General features: G+C 34.6%; 1 protein-coding gene across 2 annotated transcripts in view; it reads left to right on the forward strand.

Annotated features, from left to right (window-relative positions):
- The first annotated feature begins 4,499 nt into the window (after positions 1-4,499).
- LOC144970134 (CD109 antigen-like) overlaps positions 4,500-8,217 on the forward strand; it is a 56,305-nt gene continuing 52,587 nt past the window's right edge. Inside the window, exon 1 of one of the 2 annotated variants that reach the window (XM_078909387.1) lies at positions 4,500-4,773. The gene's annotated coding sequence lies outside the window, so the exon portion shown is untranslated. The remainder of the gene's footprint in view (positions 4,774-8,217) is intronic. The other variant, XM_078909386.1, reaches the window with a different exon arrangement.

Genomic DNA, 8,217 nt, shown 5'->3' on the forward strand with positions numbered 1-8,217 from the left:
ATGTGTGGTATGCACTGGTACTCAAGGAGGTGTTGTTTTGGGATTATTTTGTTTGGAAAATATTTTCTGTATGTATCCGTGTAATGTTTTATTGCACTTTGAATATATTGGAGTGTGTCTGCTTTGATTGATTTTGTGTGTGAAATAAAGTTGTGCACATGACTATAGGCCTTGTTTATATTGTAGAATATTAATCCAATACTGCATGCGTCGTCAGTGATGAGTGGGTCGTGGGTGCAGTTCTTTGTTTGTTGGATAATTGGAAGTGTAGACTTTTTCTTGTAAGTATTTGTGGCAGTGGTTGCCAATGAATGACCTGCTGTGGTAAGCCTGTTGTGTAATGCGGTATTCTGTCCAATTCAGAAGCAATAGGACCATCCTGAGGGTGAGTGGCTCGTGCATGATATTTGAAAGTCTCTCCTGCGTTTTGGAGTTTGTTGTTATATTCTACTCTGTCGATATCAAACATGCAAGTGCAACCCGTTTCAAGGTTGATTTATTTATTATTAACGTCTTGGCAATGAGAAAATACAAAGAAGCTAATGAGTCGTGTGTTCAATGTGCTTTATAATGTGTACTTTTTACACATAAATTATGAGTGTGCTCCTTGCTTGTCCAATGCCGTGTCAGTCCCATAGACTAAAAGAATGTCATTAGAATAATTTGAACATTTAAATGGTTTCTTGCGGGCACGTTTCTCTTTCTGTGTTAAACAAATCATACCACATGTCCTACATAATGAATTCACTGCTTGGTTATGACTTGCAATTGTGTGGTCCATGCTGTAAGAGAAAATTCAAAATTGACTGAGCGATGTAAGCAATGATATAGTGAATTAATGAATAAAATGAGTTTTAAAACACTCTGTATTACTTCTCATATCCATGCATACATAACAGCGTACATAAAATTTGGAAAAAGAAAAACCATAAACTTCACCCAATTTGGTGAAAGAAAGGGGGGGGGGGGGGGGGGGGGGGGGGGCAGGAAAATTCTAACAAGCAGTTGAGCTAAGTTGAGGCCCAACACACACTGTCATTTAAAATTAAACATTAGCAAGATAATTCAAATTATGCAATTTAAAAATCAAATTAACTCATCATTGAAAAAAACTAAAAAATAAAAATATAATTAACAATAAAACCGCAGCGAAATATTACGTTTCAAGAACAAGGCTAAAGAGGTAATATCATTATTACCTGACCTACCACGGAAAAATAATCATTACATGATAATGAAAACTGAAGAGTAAATGAAACTTACCTCATTTCGTAGTAAAACTTGTGCCTTGTGAATCACACCAAAAAAAATTTGAAGTTTATAGCAACGTTTTTTTAGAATCCTGAGGTAATTACAAGTAATTTTATTTAAATGTTATAGAAAAATATGTGAATTTGAATCACGGCTTGTGGAATAAGTACTGGAGATATTGAAATAAAAATTGGACCGATGGAAAGAGGAGGTCTGCGAGAATTCTTTGCATTTGGGTGGAATTGCATCGTCACGAAGATCGTGAGGTTAATTGGTACGGAAATCATCCATTGGTATCACCCAATGCACGTCAAATCTACGTTCTGGGAATTGATATCGGCTGACCGCTGTTGACCCCGGTTACCTGTCGGGTGAGGTTACGTCGGCACTCGGAGCAGCGGGAAACTAAACGGTCAGATTTATAGTGCAGTTTAGACGCCGGGTGAAATACATATATCACATGATGTACGTTACGTTTTACCGTATTTTGTTTAATAATTTTCAAACATTTGGGCACATTTGGGGGCTGGTCTTTGGTCTTACTAACCCCATTCCACGGTACTGCGTTTCGTTACATACAATGACAAGATTTAATTATCGCCATCTCGGTGCGCATATATAATGCACACGTCTTCCTCAAGTAATAATGCTACGCCTGGGTTGATTTATTAAAAAAAAAATAATGAAATAGCTAATAGTATTCCACCCCCTAAATAGATAAAGATTTACTGTTAGTTCCTGAGGCAGTTCTCTATCTATCTATCTATCTATCTATCTATCTATCTATCTATCTATCTATCTATCTATCTATCTATCTATCTATCTATCTATCTATCTTTTTATCTGTCTGTCTATACATCTGTTATCTATACATGTACCGATCTATATATCTATTTATTTAATATGGCTATCTATGCATCTATCAATCTATCTATTTATCTGTTTATCTAACTAACTAACTTCTATCTATCTATCTATCTATCTATCTATCTATCTATCTATCTATCTATCTATCTATCTATCTATCTATCTATCTATCTGTCTGTCTACCTGTCTGTCTACCTGTCCATACTCCTCACCATCTCTTTAAGCAAAAAGATTCTCACCTTCAACAGATACCTACCAACTACAGTACTATGTTTTCGTCCACTTATGTCAATTATTATTTTTTAATGTGTTATTATCTTATCTAACACTCGAATCATTTTGTATTTTTGTATAGCGACCGGTCGCTAACACTGAATTGTCCACTGAATACACGGCCATACTAATGTCACATACAATAATGGCAATAATTGACATTTCTGCCTTTTCGCATATAACCCGTTATCTGCCGTACCCAGGAAAGACACGTATTTAAAAATTTGGCAAAAAACAAAAAAACAAAAAAAAAACAAACAAAAACAAAAAAAAAAAAAAAAACCAACAACAAACAAACTCGTCCTTCAAGTATCGATCGATTTAAATTACCTTCATCTTCGCAAAAACTCCCAAATCTGGGACCTCGTGAGGGCCCAGGTTTGAAAGTGTTGCCAAGATGAAGCCAATTAAATCGATCTATATTTGAAAGACGAGTTTTCTGGCCAAATTAGAAAAAAACACGTTTCTATCAAGGGTAGGGCAGTTAACTGGTTAGTCGTCCTCAAGCCTCAAATGGCTTGACCTTTTTCCACAACCAATTTTGACGCCATTCATAGTTCAAGGTGGAAAACGTGAATTCAGTACCAAATGAGACTACTCGCCTCCAAACGGTTTTATGTTCCCTTGAGCCTGGGGTTTTGAATTTAATTTCAAGCTTAGTTTAATTCATTTGAGTTAGTTGTAAGGCTATATTATGGTCTAGCTGTATGCCTTCGGTTCGGAGGGTTCTGGTTCGCGTCCCGCTCTGAGCAGCGCAAATTGAGTCCTTAGAAAAGGCTCTTTACTCACATTCTCTCACCGTACTCTGGCCGTTATCAGCGTTGTCTCTGTCTGAAAAAACCCCCCAAAAAATCGGAATATAAAGGCGTCATATCTCGCCCTACACGTTTAGTGTTGCTGTTAGCTAGGGACTCTGTGTGGAGCACGTTAAGTGGATTTCGCGATATTTAAAAGCTCAAGTGTTTAAAAAAATTCTTTTTATTAGAACACATGTGACCAATCGTCTCACAACGGTCTGATGTCGGGATACGCCGGGTACTGAAAAGTGATTTTAGATTTAACATGAGCAGAAATTTGGATTTCTTTTTTTTTTTTTTTGTCATTAAAAACAAAACAAAACAAAACAAAACAAAAAACAAAACAAAACAAAAACAAGACAACTACAACAAAAACCCCAAAAAACATGTGCATTTATATAACGTAATATCCACTAAATTTAGATCTGAACAAGTGTGTTTGAAGGGTGCCAGACAAAGCAAGAAAGAAAAATACAAGAGAAAAAAAAACATCCCAAAAAATCAGACTACATTATGATAGTATACTATACGATTTTTACACTCTTGCTCTTTTTTTTTTTTAATTCCAGACGTTTTCCATACCACCGCACGAGCCTGCGAGTGCGCGTTGGGAACAATGTTTAACTAGGCGATAAGAGAGTGCGGATGTCAGACCTTAACCATTTGTTTGAATTGTCGTGTTTGTGTGTTCTCTCTCTCTCTCTCTCTCTCTCTCTCTCTCTCTCTCTCTCTCTCTCTCTCTCTCTCTCTCTCTCTGTGTGTGTGTGTGTGTGTGTGTGTGTGTGTATTTGTGTGTATATATATATGTGTGTGTGTAAGGGTATGTATTTTTGTGATATATAATTTTTGCTTAAATGACAAATTAACTTTATTGCATTCTCGATCTATTATCTAAACAAATGTGTGCCATTAATGTATAAGTAAAAATAAATTATACACCAATAAACATGAATAAATAGCTAGAATGATATATATTAATAGGTGGAAATTGCTGAAAATAACTAATTAAATCATCAAATAACGTCAAATAAAGTATTTTTGCCCCGAAGGGACACTGAGAGAGAGAGAGAGAGAGAGAGAGAGAGAGAGAGAGGGGGGGGGAGGGAGGAAGATAGAGAGAGAGACAGATAGATAGAAAGATAGATAAAGAGAGAGAGATAAAGAGAGAGAGAGAGAGAGAGAGAGAGAGAGAGAGAGAGAGAGAGAGAGAGAGAGAGAGAGAGAGAGAGAGAGAGAGAGAGAGAGAGAGAGAGAGAGAGAGAGAGAGAGAGAGAGAGAGAGAGAGAGAGAGAGATGCAACGGGGATTTTTTAGGGGAATCCCCTTTCCGAAACGAAAAGCTTCAGAAATATAGAAAACAGATGTTTACGTTAAAATCTCGTACGGTTCTACCAAACATCCTGTTAACATCGCTATATATAAAGCTGAACGAGCGATAGACGGCAGCCATCCGAATCCAAAAGCCTGGTTCTGCTTCTTACACAGTAACAGTGAGCATTCGTTCGTTTCTTCGTCGTATTTTTAACAGTTGACAAGAAAAAAGCTAATTCTTGGAATTGGCAGAGTGACTTTATTGAAAATAAAAGGTAAATTGACTCTCTCATTCTTTATTCATAAAGTTGTTATAAATTATTTTCAATTATATTAGACTATAATAAATTTAAAAATAGTAATGGCAGTTTGTTTTTTAAAAAATATTATATTTGTTTTGATAGCGAAGGTTTCCATCTTAATTGATAAATAAAATAATCTATACAATTCAAAAATGTTTTGATTTAAAATTCATATATTAGGATTTTGTTAAAATATTAAAGCACTGAAATTGGTCGATTTTCAAGATGATAAGTTGTGTGTGTATGTGCGTATATATATATATATATATATATATATATATATATATATATATATATATTGAATCATGTTTGATACAAATATGGTACGAAAGTGCTCGACATGTAGTAATGGAGCGAATTATTATTTAAAATATTTACCACAATGTTTGGGGCAGTCTACATCAATGTTTCAGGCTTAATTTGCCATCTTCAGGACTGAAGATGGCAAATTAAGCCTGAAACATTGATGTAGACTGCCCCAAACATTGTGGTAAATATTTTAAATAATATATATATATATATATATATATATATATATATATATATATATATTATTTTAATATTTACAATGTTGGAGTCAGTCTGTGGTAAATATTAAAATAATAATTCGCTCCATTGCTACATGTCGAGCACTATCCGTACCATATTTGTATCAAACACGATTCAATATATCAATCTCGTATATATATATATATATATATTTTATATATATATATATATATATATATATATATATATATATATATATATATATATATATATACATATATTAAAAAAACAAAAACCATGAAAAATAGTGCTCAACTTTTTGATAAAAGGAGCTATGTATAAACATTTCAAGTATAATTATGGTTATTTTATAAACATTTCAATTATAATTATGATTCTTATTAAATCATCATAATAATACTTGAAATGTTTATATAAAATATATGTATATATATATATATATATATATATATATATATATATATATATATATGTCTGTTTGTGGGGGGGGGATTTGGTTTACACACACACACACACACACACACACACACACACACACACACACACACACCCAAAGAAATATTAACACAGCTCGCACCTCCGACTTAAAGTAATTTCCAATACAATTCCGTTATAGGAATTTTATTCAGGCATTTTTTTTCTGAAATTTGTGAATGCGGATGGTATTGGGTCCATGTGTACATATTTGCAGGCCTGATAACCGAACGCAATTCTGGGCTTGAATTAACAATCTTGTAATGGACAATTTTGTTGATTGAAAAAAAAAATTATAAATATTTTTCTATTTTTCATTTTTTTTTTTTTTGTCACTGATCTTAACTTATTTACCTACACGAATTTATAATACTCAATTTACAAATCAATTTACACATTTTATTACTTTCACATTATACGTACATACTTATACCACCTAGTTATTTGCTTACTTGTACAATCAATTTCCTTTGGACGAATAAAGTATTATCAATAATAATAATAATGATAATAGTAATGATAATAATAATAATAATATATTATTATTATAATTATTATTATTATAATAATTATTATTATTATTATTATTATTATTATTATTATTATTATTATTATTATTATTATTATTATTATTATATTATTATTATTATTATTATTATTATTATTATTATTATTATTATTATTATTATTATTATTATTATTATCATTATTATTATTATTATTATTATTAACACTTGGCGTTGGTTTGAGAGTATTTCCATAAACAACAATGAGCCCGTAACAAATATGGTTTTCAGACCTGCAAATAAGTATCTACCTTTAGCTTGTTTTGGGCATTTTATTATGCGATTGACAACCGCTAACAGGATGAAAATCGATGCATTCATTCGCTAGTTATGGTCAAAAAAACATGTTTTGGATTGTTTTTGGAAATTAAGGAGAGGTATTTGGCCTTAGCGACATGCACCTATTTGTAGGTCTGATAACCAGATTCATTATGGGCTCATTGTTGTTATGGAAATCTCAAAGAAAATGACGCAAAGTATTGGCCGTTACAACAATGTTAAACTAGGCCAATTAAGGCCTTCGGATGGATAAGGGGGCAGCGTGGCTCAGCGGTACGGTCTTTGCTTCGTACCCGCAAGGTACAGAGTTCAATCACCCGCCGCTGCGCTGTGTGACCTTGAGCCAGTCACCTCGCCCTAGCTCAATTTGCGGCGCTGCACAGCGGCTGACGCCTGGATTATTCCAGTCTTCCCTTGGAATAGACCCTAGAGAAAAATTTCCTCTAGGGGATGAATAAATTTTATTTTATTTTATTTATGTTACAGTTACACATATGTACACGTCGGGACATGGATAATCTTTATATTATATCATTTCTGTGGACGGGCACTTTTTTTTTGTAGGTCTGATAGCCAAAAGCTGTTATGGGCCTGCTTTAATATTGATGTAATGGACAGCATTTTGCGTTGGTTTGAGAGTATTTCCATTACAACAATGAGACCATAATAATTCGGGTTATCAGGCCTTCACATGTCAATTTCTATCTTTACATCGTCACAACACACCGTTCAACTAGATGCTCTGCCGTTTCGGGTTCTTGCCCACATCGGGTACATGTGGGACAGGTGGGAAGTCCCCACTGATGAAGCGCACTTGCTGTTAGGCAGCCCCTCGACCGAAGCCGATTCGCAGCCACCCAGTGTCGCCTCTTCGGTCGAGGGGCTGCCTAACAGCAAGTGCGCTTCATCAGTGGGGACTTCCCACCTGTCCCACATGTACCCGATGTGGGCAAGAACCCGAAACGACAGAGCATCTAGTTGAACTGTGTGTTGTGACGATGCTACTATACCAGGCTAGTTCGCGACGGTACACGAATGCGGACCGGACTTTGCTGATTGGATCGATCGTCATAACATGGTAGTGTGAGAACCGTAAGAGGCTGCTGCATATAGAATAAAATAGTATTATGGCGTAATTGAGAATTGCTGTTTTTGTTTTGACAAATTATTTGCTTTTAAAATGGCTGCTCGAAAAGTTACTTGCAAAACAATCAACAGATAGATAGTCGAATTTTCAGCTTTTCAGAATTCGAAGGTAAAAACATTTACTGTTGACAAGTTCAATTTATTGATGTCCCCTTTGTGATGTTAATCGGCGTGTAATATTTAAATTTGCAAGTAAGTACGCTTCGGGGTGATTATATTATATATTATATGACTTGAGTAAGGTCTTTCGCTTTCTAATCATCCGATCGGGACGCCTCGACTGCCTCTCTACCCATCTGTGTCAATTCCTTCCACAGTTCAAGGTCTTTTGCTGTGGATGCTAATTTCAAAAGGTCTACCTTTGATTCAATCTTTGTTATTTTGAAGGCGTTTTAGGTCTCTTTCAGGACAGTGTGAATTGACGTAGGTGGTATACCTTTAT

This window comes from Berghia stephanieae, chromosome 4, assembly GCF_034508935.2.
Source record: "Berghia stephanieae isolate SIO BIC M18660-M18661 chromosome 4, UCSD_Bste_1.3, whole genome shotgun sequence".
Taxonomy (NCBI): Eukaryota; Metazoa; Mollusca; class Gastropoda; order Nudibranchia; family Aeolidiidae; genus Berghia; species Berghia stephanieae.